General features: G+C 37.0%; 1 protein-coding gene across 3 annotated transcripts in view; it reads left to right on the forward strand.

Annotated features, from left to right (window-relative positions):
- The window catches only part of LOC144957779 (acid-sensing ion channel 1-like), a 306131-nt gene that overhangs the window by 176579 nt on the left and 105662 nt on the right, over positions 1 to 23890 (forward strand). For all 3 annotated transcript variants that reach the window (XM_078889195.1, XM_078889197.1, XM_078889196.1), the window contains one exon: positions 7775 to 7838. The gene's annotated coding sequence lies outside the window, so the exon portion shown is untranslated. The remainder of the gene's footprint in view (positions 1 to 7774; positions 7839 to 23890) is intronic.

The raw sequence follows: 23890 nt of genomic DNA on the forward strand, positions 1-23890 counted from the left end.
ATTTTGAAGGGTTGCCAAAATGATTACCACATCTCCATGCATCTCGGGTTCAGAGCATCATCTTCCCCCAGGCCCAGTTCTTTCATATCGTCCTTTCCCTTGTCCAACCCAGCTCTTTTAGGGGTGCAACCCAGCACCTATGAGGTCTGTCATGAGCCCGGATAATAAATTAAATTAAGCTCTTATATAGCGCAATATCCACTAATTGTGCTCAAAGCGCTTTACAAGGGGTCCCTGGTCAAAAGCAACATTTAACATGTAGGACGAAACATGACGCCTGTTAGGAGATATTACAATTTTTCGGACAAAGACAACGCTGTTAACGGTCAGGTACTCATTTTACACCTGAGTGTGGTGAGAGAATGTGAGTAAAGAGCCTTTTCCAAGGACTCAACTATGCGCCGAGCGCGAGGCTCGAACCCAGGACCTTCCGATCCGAAAGCGAGTGTCATACCACTAGGCCACATAGCCGCACCCAACTAATACAAAAATATATTTTTATCACTCAGACATAATAGCAGTAAAGTTCTTGCGATACATAATTTCTTTAGCAAAACATGCTCAACAACACACTGTTCATTTTCTTTAAATTATTTGATGTACAAGAGAAATTTGAGAAAGAAAAATGTTGGTTGTGCCGTAACGAATGTGACGATTTTCCTATGGTTGGTAAGGGGATAGTTAAAGGTAACGAGTTGTATCAATTTTGTTTTAAAAAATATTATTTCATTATTAAAGCCTTTTGACCTTGGACGCTCTCATTGGGAAACGGTCCTTCAGACCCATTAGGCACATGGAGTCGGAGAATGTGAGTAAAGAGCCTTTTCCAAGGACTCAACTATGCGCCGAGCAAGGTTCGAACCCAGGACCTTCCGATCCGAAAGCGAGTGTCATACCACGAGACCACATAGCCGCTGCTATAATGGGGAATGTTTGCTCAGGAAGGGCACCCTGGCACTAAAACTCGAGCCACAACTAATGAATGAATGAAAAGAAAACAACATCTCGGTTAAAACACTAAAGAGCATTGTTTGTCTTTTCCAATTACCCCTAAGTTATACCCACCTACCCCTTAGGGACAAACGTCTACACAGACCGTCCTTCCATATCGATACTTAATTCTTTCCAGATCGGATTCGGTTTTACTTTTACTTGATATTCTAATAAATTACTGTTATAATCAAGAGAACGGTAATGAAAAAAAGGATGCGTTGACGCTTCTGTATAGCGCCATGTCCGTGAAAGAATGCCCTTAATAAGTAGACAAAAGCCAGAAACAACATTGGATACAATTTGGAAATAGACACGTTGCTATCGTAATTTATATAAAACGCAAGCAACGCAGTTATCGTACAGAAACTCATTTTGTGCCTGAGTATGGTGAGGCAATTCAGGTAAAGAGACTTTTCCAAGGACTCGATAGTGTAGCAGTGGAACTCGAGTCTTTGACCTAGTCGAGTAACTTAACCCAAGACCATAAAACTATATATATATATATATATATATATATATATATATATATATATATATATATATATATAATCATAAGTACGATAGGAAAGAAGTTCCGAGATTCGCATTGAAAGGGTTAATAGAATGGCTAACATTGCGTGTAATAGAATTAATCTAAACGCCATAAATACATCGTCCTGTCGGCGTAATTGAAAAATAATTAGATTTTGTATACATATCCATGGGTTTATGGCAGGCGTGTTGGCTAAAAATAATGTCGGTGATCTTGTTTGCTTTCTTTGTTTTGTTCTGCTGTTGTGAAAGAAACCCGGCGATTTGTGCATTGTAGGATGTAAAATGTCTTTCTTTCTTTCAGACACATAGGTCACATGGGGACGGAGTTTATCCCGGTTTCTATGGCGTTGAATAAACAATTGCAATCCTTTTAAAATAGAACGTTATTCTGTGACAAATTAAAATATGTTACGCCAGTTTTTGGTAGACGCATCTTTTCAATTACTGCTGGATAGTAAGCGGGTTAGGGAATTAGAATAAAAATCGACTGAGTGCTCCTGGTTGCGCACTTGGTAAAGAACTGGCGTCACACGCAAAGAAGGGTTTCGATCTCTGATAATTTGCTATCTGATTAATTTGGCAGAAAACATCACATTGCTATAGACTAGTGCATCTTAAGAAGAGGTTGAGTCTCTGAAGAGCCTCATTAAAAGAAGTCGGGGCATGTCTGTCGCAGACCTGTCGAAGCATTGACACTGAAGGCTCTGTGACGGAGACCTCAACAAAAGAGGAAGCCAGGGCATCCAAAAGAGATCTGGAGACGTACCTTGGAGAGGCGCCTACAACATAGGGTTCCCCACTGTGTTCATATGAATAGTAGTGGAGATCCCCTATGTTGCCTCAATTGCCAGCAGGCACGGAGATGATTGAGTGAGGGAGTGGGTGAGCGATATATTTACGTCCTGTCTCCCCCTATATATATACTAAGTATTGCGGATAGCTTCAGACCCTTAATAAAGCGCTTTGAGCACAATTCATTGAGTTCTGATCTATATAAAGGTTGAGTTCTCTATTCATTTTCCTCTAGCGCGAAAAAAGGCTGGACTTAATGAATTATGCCTTAAAACATCAGCAGCAACAGAGAAAACAGTGGCGTCCGATGCCTTCATCACTAAGCTTAGAATTGATGAAAAATAATAATATAATCTTGAGCTTTTATATTACACAATATCAACACAATGTGGCTCAAAGTGCTTCACAATGGGTCTCCAGCCAATTGCAACACTTAACTTGTAGGACGAAACATGATACCTATAAGATGCTAAAATGTTTTTTTATTCAAAGTCAGGTATTCGTTTTATACCTGTGTGATGAAAAAATGCGAGTAAATAACTTTTTCTAAGGACTCAATTTTGCGTCGCCTACAGTTGGACTCGATCTAAGGGACCCACTTGTCGAAAAGCGAGTGTTATACTTGTTTTTGTTTTGAAGGGTTTTACGGCGCTTGCAACACATTTAGGTCATATCAGCGCCAGTAAAAAGGAAGAAAATGAGATAGTAAAAAGGTATAGAATTACAATTAAAGCACCCAAGAAAAAGTAAGACATAGGGGAACTGGGAAGAAATTGGGATCAGATGTAGATTCCAAGAGCATACCACCAATGTACTTAGTTTGAGATCACCTAAAGGTCTCATCCAGACACAAGCACAGGTCCCAACTAAGAGGAATACACTCAAATGTTTACCAATCATATAATATAATATGAAAACTAAACATAATACAATGCATAACAGAGAGATGATTTACAAGGGAAAAAATATCATCTCCCAAAACTATAACTATACATTCGACTGTTTCCCTCCCAGCCAAGGAACTCCGTCAAGGATCAGGTCAAAACCAAGTAATCTCATTCCAAGACAATGACAGGAAACAATTGGAAAACGGGTATGGGGGGATAGAAGACACAGCATGTACCTCCCTGCCTACTATGGGAGGTCAGGATCCCCACCCAGGAGTATTATACTACAAGACCATGAAATCAAAAAACCATTAGCCGTTAACGATTCAGGCGATGAATGGTCACAAACAAACACACAAACAAACAAACTAACCAAACCAAATCAAAGCATTACCTTAAAATGTAATGTAATTCTGGTCTATCATTGGTCTCTTTGCTTTAGTATCGGGTACTCTATCAATTAAGCTATCTAACTGGATTCCCTAACGTGTCGTAAAGTGCCATCTAACAACTAACGTCAAACTAAAGCCGACGTTTCGGGTGAGTGATATTAGACAATAAAAATCCTGGAATGTTTAACCCAGTTTCTATTTTAAGTAAGCTCTCATTTTAACCCTCTCCTTATCGGCCATTTTCTGTATTGTCCCCAAAATTTCCCACCCAACCTTTCCCAAAATAGATTTATTTCACTCAAACACAAATTCTGTTAGTTCTTGCTATACGTATTTATTTCTGCTAAACGAGCTCTTCATCACAGTGTTAATATACTTTAACTATAGCAAACATTTTTGTTCAAATATTATGATGTACAAAAGAGATTAGAATGACAAAAAATGTTTACTGCATCGCAACAAATGTGACGATTTCCTAGGGGTGGTAAGGAGAGGGTTAACTCTCTCCTTACCAGCCATTTACAGGATTTTCCCCAAAACTTCACACCCAACTAACACAACAATAGATTTTTTATCACTCAAACACAACAATAGTAAATTCGTGCGATAAATAATTTCTTTAGCAAAACATGCTCTACAACACACTGTTCATTTTTCTTTAAATTTTTTGATGTACAAAAGAAATTTGAATAAGAAAAATGTTGGTTGTATCGTTACGAATGTGACGATTTTCCTATAGTTGGTAAGGAGAGGGTTAACCCTCTCCTTACCATCCATAGGAAAATCGTCACATTTGTTACGATGCAACCAACAATTTTCTCATTCTGACATCCTTTGTACAAAACAAATTATAAAGAAAATATTTTGTTCTGGCACCAAAATTAGACACTGGACAATATTATGTATGGAATGTAATTGTTGCTTTTCTATTTGAGTAGAAAAAAAATATATTTTTGTGTTGGGTGGATGTGAAATTTCAGGGAAAATTTTGAAAATGTCTGGTAAGGAGAGGGGTAATCTCTACAAATAAAAGCTTCCATTGAGCTCAGCGTTATTGAAAACATCGAAACTTACACTCCAAACCCATTATAAACAAACAATTCATCACTCTTTTCGATGGGAGATCCAATTCAATTGAAGCTGCTATCATGTCAAGTGTTTACATTGATATCATGTGACTGACATGTGATAATAGCTGGATGACAATTATTGATAAAATAACCGTTTTCCAATTACAGTACAACCAATTTGTTTGGAGTGCTTATTGCTTGTTTTTAACCCGTCTTTGGTGACGGGTGAGATAAAAGGTTGATATTGACTACCAAATTATCTGCTGTTTGATTGTCGCCTGTATTATTTGACAACTTGACAGCGGATCCTTAAAAGGGTAGAATTTAAAATGATATGAACAAAACAAAACAATGAACATAGCAGCTTCAAAAACGGATCAAAATAAAAAATCACGGAACGTTTTGGGCTCCAAACCCTTCTTCAAAACAATAAAAACATAAACACTACCCAATGACCTGATAGACAACAGAGAAAAACTTTAGCGCGTCTTTCTGCCTTAAGATTTTGGAATGTTCCCTACCGTCTGTTGGTGTATATAAGGAATTTATGTTTTTTGCGTTTTATAAGCTTCAATTAGCCTAGGATCGCTTTAATTTTTTAAAAAAAGATATGCACCCTTTACGGCGTGCGGTTATGTGGTCTAGTGGTATGACATTTGCTTTGGGATCGGAAGGTCCTGGGTTCGGGCCTCGCTCGGCGCTCCTTGAAAAGGCTCTTTATTCACATTCTCTCTCCTTACTCAGATGTAAAATGAGTACCAGGACCTTAACAGCGTTGTTCTGTCCAACAAAATAAATGCAATATCGTCTAACAAGTGTCATGTCTCATCCCACATGTTAAATGTTGCTGTTGTAAAACGTAATTTACCCAAGACACTTAACTTAAGACCTTTCGCTTCCTAATAATCAGATTGGGACGCCTTGGCTGCCTCTCTAGTTGTCTGTGTCAACAGTCGTGACGTCATTTCCCCAGTATTGACGCATAGCAACTTAGAACTGTTTCTAAACTATCGAAACAATGGCGGACGCCCTTATGAAATACTATCTCCGACTAGCAAAAAAGTTTATTCTGAGGAGAAAAACATTATAAATCTGGTCATGTTTTGACTCTTATACATTCTGATCACATGACATGTGAAAAGTTTCCAGCCAGCATGAAGAATAAAAAGTACTGATTTTCTTTGTTTAGAACCAAGCTGCTCGTTGTTGGGCGGACGTGACATCAGACTATTGAATTCAATTCCTTCCACATTCCACGGTCTTTTACTGTGGATGCTAACTTCGTATCTTCTATTATTTTTAGTTCTTGGTTATTTTGGAGGCGTTATAGGTCTCTTTAATTTTTGGATCAGTGTGAATACTCTTCAACAGTCGTAACGTCCTTCCTAATGACGCATGGTAACTTAGTAACACTGACTCTAAACTATCGGAACAATGGCGGACGCCCGTATGAAATATTTCTTCGGCGAGCATAAAAGCGTATCCAGAGGAAAAAAAAACCCATACATTTGATCATGTTTTGACTTTTACACATTCTGATCACAAGGCATATGGAAATTTCTAGCCAGCATGAAGAATAAAAAGTAATGATTTTCTTTGTTTAGAACCAAGATGGCCGCCGTTGCCGGGTGTCGTGACATCAGACTACTGAATCCAATTGACGTGGGTGGTCTGTCTTTAATATTTTTTGCGTCCAGATGGGGTGAAAAAAGTATCCATGGCTTTATTAGTCATGCTAATTCAAATGTCCATTTTATACGGTACAACTCCGTTACTAGGCTCCATTGCGTAAAGCATTTTTCGATCACTGTCTAATTTGGAGTAACGTGTCTTGCTCAAAGAAAGAAAAATCTGTGGCCATCCGATTTACCGCAAAATTTCAACATCGCATGTGACTAAATGAATACGTGTTTGTAATCGTAAGATTTCGTCACGGCTGCGTTTGTGTGACTTTGTGATTTTTGTCTTTTTAGTATTTTTGTTTTGTTTTGTTTTCGGCTATTCATTTTTTTTTTTTTTTTTTTTTTGCTTTTTTTTCTGTGGTTTTTTGTTGGTCTTTGTTTGGGGGTGGGGGGGGGGGGGGGTCTTTTGTTACTTTTAAAATTCCTGTGTTCTTTTCTGTTTTCATTTTTTGGTTCATATTTTGTTTTCTTTTTTTTGTTTTGTTTTTGTTTTGTTTTTTGTTGCAGAATGTTTACATGTGTCGTTACATTTTTGTTACAATATTTATTTTCCTATACGACATTTTATGTAGATTAAGCCGACAGAGTAAAGATAGACCGAGGTTCACTTAGGGACGCGAGCGTGCATTTGCATTCTGATGGAACTCTTGTTGTCGTGGAAATCGTTCATCGTTATCAAATCACGTGTTTACCTTGATTGTTATCACGTCATGATCATGTGTCAGTCATGTGATAGCCTTAGTTGACAATGGATAGGGAAAACCCCGACGTTTTGAATACAGGACATAATTTGGTCTGCTTGCTTTTGGTGAACTGTGAATCATTACGTTGATTGAATGAATTTGTCATTGCGGCTATGTGGTCCCTGTGGCATGACACTCGCTTTCGGATCAGATAATCCTGGGTTCGAGCCTCACTCGATGCGTAGTTGAGTCCTTAGAAAAGGCTCTTTAATCACACTCTTGCACCGTAAAGGTGTAAAATGAGTACCTGGCCGCTAACAGCATTGCCTCTGTCCAAAAAGAAAAATGTAATATCGCCTAACGGGCGTCATGTCCCGCCTTAAATGTTAAGTGTTGCTGTTGACCAGGGACCCCTTGTAAAGCTCCTTGAGCAGGTTCAGTGAAGAATCCTTTACTCACATTCTCTCGAGTGAAAAGTGAGTATCTGGCGTTAACAGCGTTGTCTCTGTCGGAAAAAAATTGTAATATTGCCTAAGAAGCGTCATGTCTCATTCTACATGTTACATGTTGCTGTTGGTCAGGGACCCTTTGTAAAGCAGGAGCAGGAACAGCAGTAGCATCATTAATATTATCATCGTCATCATCATCATCATCATCATCATCATCATCATTATCATCGTCATCATAGTTATCATTGTATCATAATATTCATTATATGAATATCTTATTCATTCCTCCCAGATTATGACCACTCATATTACAGTGTCAGGAAAGAATTTACAGTCTAAACCAATCTTCGCTGAAGGTAAGATTACATTATTTAAAATTATGTTTTCTGAAGCTTGATGATGAAGTAAATATTAAGCAGCTAGAGCAATCCTCCTTCAGGTACATTAGGCCCGTTTATCCCGGTTTTTATAGCGTGAAACGGGCAATAGCAATTGCAGGGAGCAAATTGGGGAGAAGAGAGAGAGAGAGAGAGAGAGAGAGAGAGAGAGAGAGAGAGATAGAGATAGAAAGGGGGAAAGGATAAGGAAAGAGAAAGAGTTCACGTTCAGAGAGAGAGAGAGGGGGGGGGGGAGAGCACAGAGAGTGAGAGAAAAATGAAGAGAAGGGGGTGGGGGAGAGAAAAAAGAAAGAGTGAGAGTATGTGTGTTAGTGTGGTGTGTGTAAGAGACAGAGAGAGACACACACAGAGAGAAGAGAGAGAGAGAGAGAGAGAGAGAGAGAGAGAGAGAGAGAGAGAGAAAGAGAGGGTAAAGAATGAAGGAGAGAGAGAAAAGGAGAAACAGGGAAAGAAAGACAGAGAAAGATAAAGAAAAGTAGAGAGAGAGAGAGAGAGAGAGAGACACAGAGAGAGAGAGAGAGAGAGAGAGAGAGAGTGATGGGTTAAGGAGAGAGATGTTCAGACGGAGATAAAGATAGGATTCCCTTGTGAGAAGGCAATGGTTACAAAAAAGTTAATGATTTATTTCAGAAAACAAGAGTAACTTTTGTTCTGTTCTTGCTTTTTTGCCGGTTGAATATTATTTTAATGGCTTGCGGTAACAATCCTAGATTGAATTCTAATTGTGTCAATTTGTCATTTTAATTAAAACCCATTGTATTCGTCACCCCGTCTGTTGACTTTTTGTCTGGGCGTGGATATCATTACACTGGTGAAAACAGATCTGCTGCAGACTTCTATAGAAAATAAACAAAACACGTTTTGAACATTTGGCCGGAAACTAGTCCTTCAACTGTGCGGCTATGTGTATTGTGGTAGACACTCGTAGCCATCGTTAACATAGGTATAGCCTGATATCGTAGCCATCGTTAACAGAAAGATAGTTCGAAGATGACTTCACTCAGGCCTTTGTTATTGTTTTTGCCATCCGCGTTTGTGAGTTGTTCTCACTAAACTGTATTAGCCAGACTATAAAAGCTCATGGTTACACATAGTTTGTGTGTTGGTCCGTTATACTTCCGGATGGCAATGTTGTGAACTCCTTGGCCAAGCGCATTCTATCTATTATAGATTTGTGTAGCGTCTAGTGAGTTGTTGTTAGAGGAGCTCAAGGAAACAAGTTATTTCATTAGTTTGAACTATTGAATACAACTCACGATTTGTTTTCTTTTGTGGCAAAAGACTGGCATTTTGACGTCATTTTTTTGGTCAGTGTCAGGCTATAACTGTACGATGGCTACGCTGAAACTGACCAAAAAATGACGTCAAAAGACAAGTCTTTGGCACCAAAAGAAAACAAATCGTGAGTTGTATTCAACAGGTCAACCAATAGGATCACTTGTTTCCTTGACCACTACCAAAGACAACTCACTAGGCGGTACACAAACGAAAAAATTACGTCAATATATGGGCCTTAGTGAGTTTTAGTGTCAGGCTATAAGATAACGATGGCTACGGACAAGCTGTATATTATGTCGGGTTTGAACAGACTAAAAAAATTGATTCTATAGTCTTCTTCTTCTTCTTCTAGGTTCCATGCCTGGTCCAGGCTTCGGATACTGCATGAATTATCTCTCTCCATTCCTCCCTGTCTCTTGCTTTTTCAAACAGCTCTTGGATTGTTAGGTTGGTGAAGCCCTTCAGTTGGTCTATGAGTGTTTTTCTTTGTCTCCCCGGGCGCGTTTACCAGGTATTTTTCCACAACTTGCCAGGTATTCATTCTTATCTTTCCTTACTATGTGTCCGAAAAAGGATAGTTGTCGATCCACTATTAAGGGCATTAGTTTCCTTTGTTGGTATGTTTGTTTTAACACTTCTTCGTTCGTTTTGTGTGCAGTATACGATATTCTCTGCATCCTTCTCAAGCACCACATTTCAAAAGCTTCAATGTTCTTTTGTGTTTCTGCATTTGTAGTCCAGCTTTCGCATCCGTATAACAAGATTGGCCACACGTAGCACTTCAAGACTCGGAATCTAATCCCGAACGACATCTGTTTGTTTTTCAAAATGTTTCCCAGGTCTATAGTCTAGAGGACGTTAAATGTTTTGTTGAATAAATTAATGCCATAAACTGAACTGAACATCCAGTTGAACAGTGCGTTGGGACGAAGCTTTCGGGTGGGTTTGCGACTGTGTACGAGTGCGGTACGGAATTTGCTGATTGGGTCGATCGTCATACCATAGTAGTGTGAGCACCATTAGAAGCTGCTGCAGAAAGCTGATATTTCCATCTAGAGCACAACATTTTTGTGACATTAAATGCTTGTTTGTTTTTCGATTATGAATGTCATTTTGTAAACTCAAAAAAAAAAGGCTAATTTTAAAATAAATTCTATGTTTTGTTCAATTAACAATTGATGTTTAGCATACATGTCATCCCCAAATAATACCGTTTTGAAAGGATTGGCTGTTTAGAATTGACTGGTTTAATGTTTTGCACAAATATTTAGCTGTTACATAGAGTGCAAAGTAAACTCTTTATTTGGAATTCCCCCTGTCATCCCTTGGGGTACACGCTCATTCATTGATGTGATGAAATTCATTAGACAAGGAAGGCTTTTTTAAAAAACGGCGTAAATTTCTTACTGAACCTAAGGGCTAACCCACACCGGACTGACTTCGACGACCCGGCACTGCCGTTCCCTGCCGTGTTCCGGGTAAAGACGTTGGGCACGGACAAAATACTAAGAATAAAGAGAAGAGCCGTTAGACCTACCCATACCCAGCTGGAAAAACGGCATAGGACGTCGGGTGCTTGGTATGGGTAGGTCTAAAGGCTTTTCTCTTTATTCTTAGTATTTATTCAGTGCCCAACGTCTTTATCCGGAAGGCGGCAGAGGACGGCAGTACCGGGTCGTCGGAGTCAATCTCCAGTGTGGATCAGCCCTATTTCGGGAATATTGGTCATACATTTCATATAGATAACTATCAGCATCTCTGTGTCACATGCAGTCCAAATAGGAATTCGTCAAGGCCCAGCACCTGAATATGGTGTTATATTGAAATCTAAAAGACGCAGAAAGCAGACTCTTTTAGTATAGATAGAACGAAGTTGACGTTACTCACGTCTTTGTTATTGTTTTTTTTTTATTTGCCATCCATGCTTTTGAGTAATTTTCACTAAATTTTATTAACCAGACTATAAAAGTTCATTGTTACACATGGTTTTGTGTGTTGGTCCGTTATACTTCCGGATGGCAATGTTGTGAGTTTCTTAGCCATGCGCATACTATCTACAAAGCATGGATTTGAGTGAGATATTTTTAATGGCTTTTAAAAACAAGAATAATATATAGTGAACGGTAAAAAGGCTACATTTTAACATTCTTGTGATGATCTGGTGTACAAATATCTTAATATTAACTAAGTGTCACATCCTTTGCATAAGGCACTTTTTTTGAGAACCCCCTTTGTCGTCTCAGGGGACAGGCTATCTCAATGATGTGATGGAATTGGTTAGACAAGGGAAGGCGATTGAAATAGATTAAATGATTCTTTGGAAAATTAAATTGCTTCATCCTACTCTTTATCGTCCAACAACAACAACAACAACAACAACAACAACAACAATAACAACAAACAACAAAAGCAATGTAACTGTTTTGACGTCACAACACATTGATCACTTTATGCATCATCCAGCATCAGCATCAGCAACAGCATCATCATCATCATTGCCATCAGTCAACAAACAACTTGCAAAGAGAATAGCTTAATGGATTTCATGCTGACAGATGACGTGGTTCAGACAATTCCTGTGGGATTCAATAAGATGTTAATGAGAACAGTGGATAGAGACTTGGGTTGTGGAAATTGGGAATATATAAAATACAATGTGATGCATGGGTGGTCGGCTATGTGGTCTAGTGGTATGACACTCGCTTTCGGATCGGAAAGTCCTGGGTTCGAGTCTCGCTCAACGCATAGTTGAGTCCTTGAAAAATGCTCTTTACTCACATTCTCTCACCGTAACTAGGTGTAAAATGAGTACATGGTCGTTGACAGCCTTGTCTCTGTCAGAAAAAAAAATTGTAATATCGCCTAACAGGCGTTATGTTTCGCTCTAAATGCTACACGTGACTGTTGGTCAGGGACCCCTTGTAAAGCGCTTTGAGCACATTTAGTGGATATTGCGCTATATACAATCTCAATATGAAGCTCAATTGGATTATTATTTTGTTTTCTATGAAACGCTGGGGTTTTTTTGTGTGCCATTCATGCATCGAGAATATGAGGACGTGGTCAGTATAAGAAACGATAAAAACAATTTATGTTGTTGAATATTCCACTAAAACGAAGTCTCCGATCGACTTAGAAAGCAGCCATCGTAAACTTATAGCCTGACGCTGGCCAAAAAATGACGTCAAAAGACAAGTCATTGGCCACGAAAGAAAACAAATCGTGAGTTGTATTTAATAGGTCAACGAATGAAAAATAACTTGTTTCCTTGAGCTATACTAACGACAATTCATCAGACGCTACACGAACCAAAAAAATGATGTCAAACTATAAGTGTTAGAGGGTTCTAGCGTAGCCATCGTTAACATATGGCCAGACACAAGAACCTTCAAGGACTGGCAGTTTGACGTCATCTTTTAGGTTTGTGTAGCGTCTAGTGAGTTGTCATTAGTAGAGATCAAGGAAACAAGTTATTTCATTGGTTGAACTATTGAATACAACTCACGATTTGTGTTTTTTTTTTTTGTACAAAAGACTGGCATTTTGACGTCATATTTTGGTCAGTGTCAGGCTAAAACTTTACGATGGCTACGGTTCTAGTGTCTGGCTATAACCGTTAACGATGGCTTCGCTCAGAACCGTATTATTTCAAAATGGTTCAAATCTAGCAGCACATAATATTTGCAGGTCTCATAAATGAGCACAATTAATTAAAGAAAGACCAATCTCCCTTGACATTTTACAACAACGATGGCAACTTTTCGGTCACATACTACGCAGGGACAAAAACATACCAGCAAACCAAGCCATGTCGGGATACTTCCAAAAACACGGGAACCTTTTCAGAGGAAGACCGATCACAACACTCCCCGTGATCCTAAACAAAAACCTCACAACACTTGGACAAAGCATTAGTCTCATAACGGCAGGGGACCTTGAAAATCTGAGAACCCTAGCAGAGGACCGGCAATATTGGAGACACCTCACACAGGAAATACTGGAAACAGCCAAGGCGACCCGATCTTTCGGTCGAGACGCGAAAGGCATCTAAGTCAAGTCAAGTAAGTCAATTAAGTGGTTTGATTTAACATTGTTGTAATAGAGACAACAATTTGCTTTAGTTTTGAGAGTATTTCCATTTCATCGGTAAGCTGTAACAATTTGGGTTATCAGACCTTCAAATAAGTATACATCAGTTCAAATACTAAAAGCAGAAATTTTGTAAACAGATTTATATGAGACTTGGGTTTCACAATTCAAGAAAAGGGCGGTGTGAAATATTTCATATTAAACTCTATGTGATGATAATAATCCTTCACCTATTCTTTAACCCTCTATTACCAGTCATTTTCAGGATTTTCCCCCAAAACTCACAACCCAACAAATATAAAAATATTTTTTCATCACTCTGACATAATAATATCAGTAAAGTTCTTGCCATAAATAATTTGACTGTACAACACACACTGTTCATGTTCTTTAAATTTTATGATGTACAAAAGAAATTTGAGGAAGAAAAATGTTGGTTGTATCGTAACGAATGTGACGATTTTCCTATAGTTGGTAAGGGGGGGGGGGGCGTTATATGCCACCCCAACCCCCTCCCACCAGAATGATGTCTTGCTTTGTTTTTGTTGTTTTTTTAAAATTTCCTTTACATTTTTCCCCTTCCCCATTATTTTGTTTATCAATAACCGGTTTTAATCGCCGTGGTCTTTAATATTTCTCATTAATCTCAAGACCTCATTGGAATTTCCTGGACGCGTTATTAAATCATTGAACATTTATAAGATATACACAACACAAATCTTATATTATGTATTACTACAACAACAAATATGTAGGGTCCACCAACATCAAAAGTAACTACCCTGAACCAGGATCTCTCTGCATATCAGACATTTCTGGATTCAGATGAAGCCAAAAATTAATCCCTGAACTAAGAAATACTGCAGCGCCCTCCATACTAAAGTCACAACAAGATCTCGACAGCCTCAAAACTCTGGCCCAGGAGCGTGACCAATGGAAATAAATTAACAACATGGATGGAGAGAGCAGATATTCATCGACTATGACTGAGTCACACAATTCTCAGCAAGCGTCATTCGGACTGCGAGTCTTTCTACTACTACTACAAAATAGTTTTAACTCCTAAATCAGCTGGACTTAATAAGAGTTTTATGCGATTGGAATAGTATTGTTTTCACAAAAGTCCCTTTTGCTTTTTGAAAGTTTTTGTTTTGTTTTTGTTTTAGTATGTTCTGTTTAATAAAAAGAATTGCGAATCGTATTTTTGTTTGTTTTCATTTTATTCTTTTTCTTCGAGTTTTTTTTCTTGGGGTTTTTTTCCCCTATTTTGTTTCCAATGTTATTACCGATAACAGGTTTTAATCACCGTAATCTCTAACACGTCCTATTTCATCTCAATCCCCGAGAGATTGTCTGGGCCACGTCATCAGTCGTCAGTTGGGAGATTCTTTGGGGGTGTTCAGATTCAGATGTGTTGTCATCAAGATATCTTGCTGGTGATGATGATGATGATGATGATTATGATGATGCATTGTGCCTTTACTGTATTGTGACGTCACATCCTGTTTCTGTTTGTTTTATGTTTTGAGTTGGAAAAGAGAGAGTAAAAAAAAAAAAAACAGTTGTAAGTCACAGTGCGACGTTGTAAAATACTCAAAAGGGGGTATATTTCTTACTAAAGGAAAAAGTGAGACGCCATCATTTTGGCTTGAATCTGGGTCTCCAAAATGAAAATACTTTCCCAAATCCACTCAGCCATCTTGCACTAAAAGGCTTAGTAAAAGACTGAGACAGTGAGTTCCAGTGGCTGTTTGTTTCCTAGCGTATCTGTTTGCTTGTGTCTAGGGTTGATTGATTTTTTAAATTTTTTTTTTTTTTTGGGGGGGGGGGGGAAGAGGGAGGGAGAGAGGGGTACCGCTCCGTTTCCGATAACAGGTTTTATTTACCGTTATCCCTAACACTGCCTATTCCACCTCAATCTTCAAAAGACCGTCTGGGCAGTAGGCATCAATCAGTCGTCAGTTGGGACATTCTTCGGGGGGTGTTCAGATGGGTTATCATCCAGAGATCTTGGTGGTGGTAATGATGATGGTGCATTGTGTCTTGATCGCATTCTGACGTAACATCCTGTTTCTGTGAGGTTTTTTTTTTGCTTGCATGATTTGGGTTGGAAAAGACAGAGACAATCAGGCTTTACCCACACTTCAAATTTGTAAAGTCAGAAAAAGGAGTTATGCTTCTTACCAAAGGGGAAAAAAAACACGAGATGCTGGTGTTGGGGCTTGAATACGAGTCTTCAAAGTGGAACTTCATGTCAAAATCCACTCAACCAGCCATATTGAAAGCAAAGACATAGTACAAGATTGAAACAATATTTTATGTATTTTATGACCAGTTGTTTCTCATTACATTCTTCTTAATTTGCGTCTATGTGGTCTAGTGGTATGACACTCGCTTTCGGATCGGAAGATCCTGGGTTCGAGCCTCGCGCTCGGCGCATAGTTGAGTCCTTGGAAAAGGCTCTTTACTCACATTCTCTCACCGTACACAGGTGTAAAATGAGTACCTGGCTGTTAACCGCGTTGTATTTGTCCGAAAAATTGTAAAATCGCCTAACAGGCGTTATGTCCCGTTCCACGTGTTAAATGTTGCTGTTGACCAGGGACCCCTTGTAAAGCGTTTTGAGCACGTTTAGTGGATATTGCGCTATATAAAAGCACTTTTTTTTTATTTTGGTTTGTTTATTTCGTTGTTTTTTTGTTTTTTGTTTTTTGCTGGGTTTTTCTTTTTTTGTTGGTTTTTGTTTGTTTTGGAATATATAATTCTTTATTTGTTAGTGGGTTATCGCTCCGATTCCTTGCTTTTATATTTATTTCGCCAAATTTTTGTTCCATGTTGTTGTTGGTTTGTTGTTTTTTTTATCGATAACAGGTTTTAATCACTGTAATCTCTAACACGTCCTATTCCATCTCGATCCTCGAGAGACTGTCTGGGCCATGTCATCAGTCGTCAGTTGGGACATTCTTTCGGGGTTTTTTCAGATGAGTTTTCATCCAGAGATCTTGCTGGTTGGTGGTCGTGATGATGATGATGCATTGTGTCTTTATCGCATTCTGACGTCATATCCGATTTCAATTGATGACAAATGTCCTCATAACAGTATTAGGTTGGGACGATTAAATAACAAATTTTTAAAATTCTATTGTCAAAAAAAAAGTAAGACTTGAACGGATTTTTGTTTTGTTTTATTGAGGGAATTAGAATGAAGTATTTGCAGGTCTGATAACCCAAATTGTTATGGTCTCATTGATGTAATGGAAATACTCTCAAACCAATGGCATTTATTGTTTATTATATAATGTTTTAAAAGAAGCCCATAACGGCAAATATTATATGATCGTCGAAAACGACGAATTCGTGAATGTTCAAAAGATTTTTATTACATAATTCAAATTATTTTGAAATTTGTGACCCACCGTATCAAAGCGGTATTATGTCGGAATCCACTCAGTAGGGGAAATTGAATTCATAGCCACAAATATCCAACTTGGGTTTAATTTCTGTACGCTCTGGTGGAGTATAAAGACTATTTCTTGCATTGCAAAAACTTCTAAGCTCCAATTTCTCATCATTCTATCTCTAAATTCACTTTTTGGGGTCTGAATCATGAAAAATAAATATAACAGCTTCATAAATAAAGAACAAAATACCAAACACGGAATTTGTCGATTTTGTTCTTTTTGATGCTGTATTTTATATTCATTTTTGTTTGTTACTTTTTACAAGAACAAAGCAAATGTTTCTTTTCCAGTTCTATCATGATAATTAAGTGCTACTTCAAAAAGTTCATAGCCATATTTTTACCTCTTTGCAACAATCAATTCTGGAAAATACAGATTAGAAAACAATCGTCTTTATTGCGCTGTTGATCAAAACATTTTTACAATTGTAACATTTTTCTCACTTGAATTGCATTCTTTTTGAAAATGTTGTAATTTATACTTTCCTCTGATAAACTGTTTTAAAGCACCAAGGTACTTTTCTTGCTTATTTTGTGAATGATGATGATGATGATGATGATGATGATGATGATGATGATGATGATGATGATGATGATGATCTTGGCTACGCAGTCTCAAGGACGCTTGTCGTGAATTGTGTGGTTATCAGCATGTCCTCTGCTTGTTGGATTCCTATTGTTATATTTTTCCATGTATCCTTGTCTTGTGCCAACTTTTCAAAGGCGAGCAGAACACGTTCCGTCTTTAGTTTTGCATGGAATAGCTTTTTGTAGCTGATACAAATTCTCTTGGTGCTGACCGGAGCAGAAGACGGTATGTCTGCAGGTCGGCATTTTGTGCTGTTGGTAGAGACGTTTATGAATTTTTGTTTGGCGAAATACACCGATTCATATTCAGGCATATTCGTTCGGTTATGTGGTCTTGTGGTATGACACTCGCTTTCGGTTCCAGCCTCGTTGACGCATAGTTGAGTCCTTGGAGAAGGCTCTTTACTCACATTCTCTCACCGCACTCAGGTGTAAAATGAGTACCTGGCCGTTAACAGCGTTGTCTCTGTTCGAAAAAATTATAACATCGCCTAACAGGCGTCATGTCCCGTCCTAAATGTTAAATGTTGCTGTTGGCCAGGAACCCCTTGTAAAGCGCTTTGAGCACATTTAGTGGTTATTGCGCTATATAAAAGCTCATTTAGATTTAGCTTTAGCACGGTGAAATTTTGATTACGATCTGTGTGCTTCTTTTGTTTAACAAGGCCATCGTCTTTGCCTTTGTTCTATTTTAATTTATCTATAAGTATCAAGTTCTTGACAGCTTATGTAAAAAGTTTATTATTTTATGATAGAGACGAGGCCTCTGCCTTTTTTACTAGTGTACCTGACATCAAAGTTGCCTATTATCTCTTTGCACTTTTATGTGACAATTATTATGAAGTTGTCTAAATAACAGTGGCGGAATGTTGGATACAGAACGTGTAAAAAACGGGGAATGGAACAGATCCTTGAAGTACTCCATAATCTTCGCAGAGAAGAAATATTTCCGTCAACCTAAATATATTGATTATTGTTATAATATACGTGGAGGTAAACGGTATCAAGCGACGTCGTAAAATACGCAAAAAGGTTATATTTCTCACTAAAGGAAAACGTGAGATGCCAACATTTTGTCTTGAATCTGGTCTCCAAACTGAAAATACACCCTACGTGATTATGATATCAATAACGTCAAAGCTTAGATGAAGGCAAGTAGGCAGAGCTGCCAACTTAAAAATTCAAAACAAAAAAAAATCTTTAATCGTTAAAAAAAACTTTCTACATATAGAAATAACAAAATTGACATCATTTGGCTCTATGTTATTGTTTTTTTTTTTTTTTTGGACAGCCATTTTTGCGATTAGTTCTCACTAAATTATATCAATCAGACTACAGATTCAGATTTACATATAGTTTTGTGTATTGGTACGTAATATCCTACTGGCGAATGTTGTGTGTATTTTTCCAAGATGTATTTTTGGTCTCAATTAACACGGATGGAATAAAGCAAATATTTTCTTAAAGTCTTTCAATGGAATATTTTTTTTACAAAATGTGGAGGTTCAAGAGAGTCTTTACAGTCTTTGAGATCACTTGAGGGCAGATTAAAATTTTCACCAGATTGACTTATGTCTCTTGGCTCCAGGCGGAGCATAGGGCCTCAACATCATTCTTCCATCTTCTTCTGTCCTTGGCACAGACCTTTGCCTCACTCCAGGTAAGATTGGAGACGCTCAAATCTTGGTGAAGGCTTCTCCTCCTCCAAGTCTGTTTTGGACGACCCCGTTTCCTCTTGCCCTGTGGGTTCCATTCGAGAGCCTGTTTTGGGTATGTTACATGGAGATTGTGTCTGGCCATGGCATTTTTGAAACGATTTAGGAACTGTCCTAGATTATAAGGATTTATACAATATTTTTATATATTCATATGAACAAGATATGTTTATATAAGAGACAAAAAAAAGCGTTCGTTAACTAAACTGTTGGATTGACCCAGACAATCTCATGTGGAAGACAATATAATTCGAACAGTTTGATATTGGGTTGCTGAAAGGAAATATCCACATTACCGAGACAATAAGAAATAGATACTAACAACAAAATAATGTGATAAACTTGTAATTGATTAATAAATCTAAAAGACAACAAAAAAACGTTTTAATAAAAATAATAAAAACATAAAAAATAACTGGGTTTGGGGGGGGGGGGGGGGGGGGGGGGGGGGGGGAGGGGGGCAGGGTTACTCAATTAATAACAAAAACAAATTTCGCTTAATGAACATTAGTGGAAACCCCCTATTCTTCAGACCAGTCGCACACACGTACATACAGACTTACACACACACACAAACACACACACATACACACATAGACACACACAGACGCACAACATAAACCCGTGAAAACAGCTACATTAAAAACATAATCATCAGTCAAATGACACCCCAACCAACAACAACAACAACAACAACAACAACAACAACAACAAACCCATTTTAATCAACCTCTATCACCAGCCAGTGTTTAATCTGAAAATGGCAACAACTACTTAAACGGAAACCAGTAAATTCGGCTTTTAAACGGGAATTCCCGATAGACATATCTGTCAACTTGTAAGAGAACAGACTGCAGACGATGACTCGCTGGGGACCTTAAAAAGTTCGAATTTCATGGAAATTAACGGACAACGACACAAATGAATATTATGACGGCTTCTGGATCAGAGACCTTCTCTAGAGCGCAGGACAGAATAGGTCGGGTTAAGTTGCGTTGAACGTTGTTTTTGTTTTGTTTGTTTGTTTTTGTTTGTTTTTGGTTTTTTTTTTTGGTTTTTTTTTTTTTTTTTTTTTTTTTTTTGGGGGGGGGGGGGGGGGGTGGGTTTGTTTTTTTGTTACTTGAATTCAAAACGTTGCTCAAATTAAAACTTGCGCGTTTATATAGGGCAATATCCCTTGCCGTGCTTTGACAGTTTCAAAGGCATGAAAAAGGATATAGATAGTTCGAAGTTGACGTCACTCGGGTCTTTGTTATTGTTTTTTTTTTTTTTTTTTTGCCATCCGCGTTTATGAGTAATTCTCACTAAACTGTGTCAACCTGACGAGAAACGATCATGATTACACACATGTTTGTGTGTTGGTCCGTTATACTTCCGGATGACAATGTTGTGAACTCCTTAGCCAAGCGCATACTATCTATAGGGCAAGATCCCTTGCCGTGCTTTAACAGTTTTAAAGGTATGAAAAAGGATATAGATAGTTCGAAGATGACGTCACTCAGGTCTTTGTTATTGTTTTTTGCCATCCGCGTTTATGAGTAATGCTCACTGAACTGTATTAACCTGACTATAAACGTTCAGTTTTGTGTGTTTGTCCGTTATACTTCCGGATGGCAATGTTATGAGCTTCTTAGCCAAGCGCATACTATCTATAGATAGTTCGAAGTTGACGTCACTCATGTCTTTGTTATTTTATTTATTTATTTTTTTTTTTTTTGTCATCCACGTTTATGAGTAGTTCTCAGTTAACTGTATTAACCTGACTATAAACGTTCATGGATACACACAGTTTTGTGTGTTGGTCCGTTATACTTCCGGATGGCAATGTTATGAGCTTCTTAGCCAAGCGCATACTATATATATAGTAGACGCTTGGCTAAGAAGCTCACAACATTGCCATCGGGAAGTATAACGGACCAACACACAAAACTATGTGTAAAATTGAACGTTTATAGTCTGGTTTATACAGTTTCTCCTAAACATGCTCAAATCGCTTTACAAATGGTCCCTGATCAACAGCAACACGTAACATGTAGAACGAGACCTGACGTTTGTTAGGCGATATTACACTTTTTTTTAAAATCAGAGACAACGCTGTTGACGGCCAAGTACTCATATTACACCTGAGTACGGTGAGAGAATGTGAGTAAAGAGTCTTTTCCAAGGACTCAACAATGCACCTAGCGAGGCTCGAACTCAGGACCTTCCGATCCGAAAGCTAATGTCATACCACAAGACGACATAGCCGCATAGGCACTTAACAAATAGGACGAGACATGACGAATGTTAGGCGATATAGAGGCAATGCGGTTACCGACCTTGTACTCATTTTACACCTAGGAGGATAGGATGAGAAAATGTTTGAAGAGAGCCTTTCCAATGATTCAACTTTCCGCTGCACAGAGCCGGAATTGAACACGAGGTTTGAGCTTTTTAATATACCGCAAGATCTACTAAACGTGCTCAAATCACTTGATTGGTCCCTGACCAACAGCAGCTAAGTAACATGTAGAACGAAACTCGACGCTTGTTTGGCGATATTACAATCAATTTTTTTTCCGACAGAGACAACGCTGTTGACGGCCAGGTACTCATTTTACACCTTAGTACGGTAAGAGAACGTGAGTAAAGAGCTTTTTTCCAAGGGCTGAACTATGCACCGAACTAGGCTCGAACCCAGTATCTTCCGATCCGAAAGCGAATGTCATACCAGAAGACTACATAACCCACGCATTTGTATTTGTTTCGTAAATGTGTCCCTGTCCCTCACTAGTAGTAAGTAGTAGTAGCGTATGGCTACACCTCCAAATGTATTTTGTCAACCCAGCTTCTAAAGTCTTCCTCCGCCCTAAGGATGGTTTCGTAGCTACCTTCAAGTTTAGTGACTGTCCCTCACTAAGTCGGTCGTACTTGTGTATTGCGCTATATAAATGATCAATTTTTAATATGAACATCTTTTTTTTTAATGTTTAAAAAAGCATTCCATTCGATTTTAGAATGTCCAAGGTTTGAGAGGTTTTGGTCCAAGATAAGGGCGATTTTAATTGGCCAATATTATGTGAAGAACGATGTTTCTGGCCAAATTTTTAAATACATAGAGTATAGATAGAATGCGCCTGGCCAAGGAGTTCACAACATTGCCATCCGGAAGTATAACGGACCAACACACAAACTCTGTGTAACCATGAACTTTTATAGTCTGGTTAATACAGTTTATGAAAAACTCACAACGGATGCAAAAACAATAACAATGCTGATGACGTCATCTGCATACTATCTATAGCAGTGTTCTCAAAAATCTTACTGTCAATGATTATATAATAATATAATAATAAATAATAATAAATAATATTAATATAATATATATAATAATAATATAAATAATTAATAATAATAATAATAATAATAATAATAATATAATATAATAATAATAATAATAATAATAATAATAATAATATAATAATAATAATAATAATAATAATAATAATAATAATAATAATAATAATAATAATAATAATAATAATAATAATAATAATAATAAATTATATAATAATAATAATAATATAATAATAATAATAAATAATAATATATAATAATAAATAATAATATAATAAATAATAATAATAATAATAAAATAATAATAATAATAATAATAATAATAATATAATAATAATGAATATAATAATAATAATAATAATAATAATAATATAATAATAATAAATAATAATAATAATAATAATAATAAATAATAATAATAATAATAATAATAATAATAATAATAATAATAATAAAATAATAATAATAATAATAATAATAATATAATTAATAATAATAATAATAATAATAATAATAATAATAATAATAATAATAATTATATAAATAATAATAATAATAATAATAATAATAATATAATAATAATAATAATAATAATAATATAATAATAAATAATAATAATATAATAATAATAATATAATAATAATAATAATAATAATAATAATAATAATAATAATAATAATAATAATATAATAATAATAATAATATAATAATAATAATAATGATAATATGCGCAACGAAACCATGTGACCCATCGTCTCAAAACGGTATTATGTCGGGATGAACCAGATACTAAAAATTCGATGTAAAGCTAAAATGGTCAAACATTTGAATTATTGCTATTTAGCATTCTAAGATACGACATTCATTCTCTTCAATAAAACATACATTGCAAGGCTGATATTTCTGGCAATAAATTCAATTTTCAGCATTTTAACCATTTCGATATAATACCGTTTTGAGATGAGGGGTCACATTTGACCGCAATAAGCCTCTCTCTAAAGAACGCTTTGGTATTTCTTTCTAAACAATTATACAATAGCACGTCCTCAAATCAACATTGTAATAAATTTGTCACCAACGATTAAACATCGACGTTTCTGGGTTAATAAGGGAAAACGATCCACGCAAACTCAATAAACGGGAGCTATTTTTATGGCAGTTCCTTTTGAAATCTAATCTCCATGAAAAACGACATCGTTTGATGTAGGGAAAGGAATGACTCAATTGTATGTCCGTAATGACAGTACTAAATCCTACTATTGTCTGATGATATTGTCTGTCAGACGTTACATCTCTACCGACGTTTACATATATGCAGGTCTGACATCCGAACCATTTTATGGGCCTAGTTAAACATTGTTGGAACGGACAATATTTATTTTGCGTCATTTTTTGTTCTCTGAGATTTTCATTTTAACAATGAGCCCATAAGGAATTGGGTTATCAGACCTGCAAATAAGTGCACGTCGATCACCACCAATTAGTAGACCTCATATGTGACCCATCGTCTCAAAACGGTATTATGTCGGAACGAACCATATGCT

This window comes from Berghia stephanieae, chromosome 12, assembly GCF_034508935.2.
Source record: "Berghia stephanieae isolate SIO BIC M18660-M18661 chromosome 12, UCSD_Bste_1.3, whole genome shotgun sequence".
NCBI classification, from domain to species: domain Eukaryota; kingdom Metazoa; phylum Mollusca; class Gastropoda; order Nudibranchia; family Aeolidiidae; genus Berghia; species Berghia stephanieae.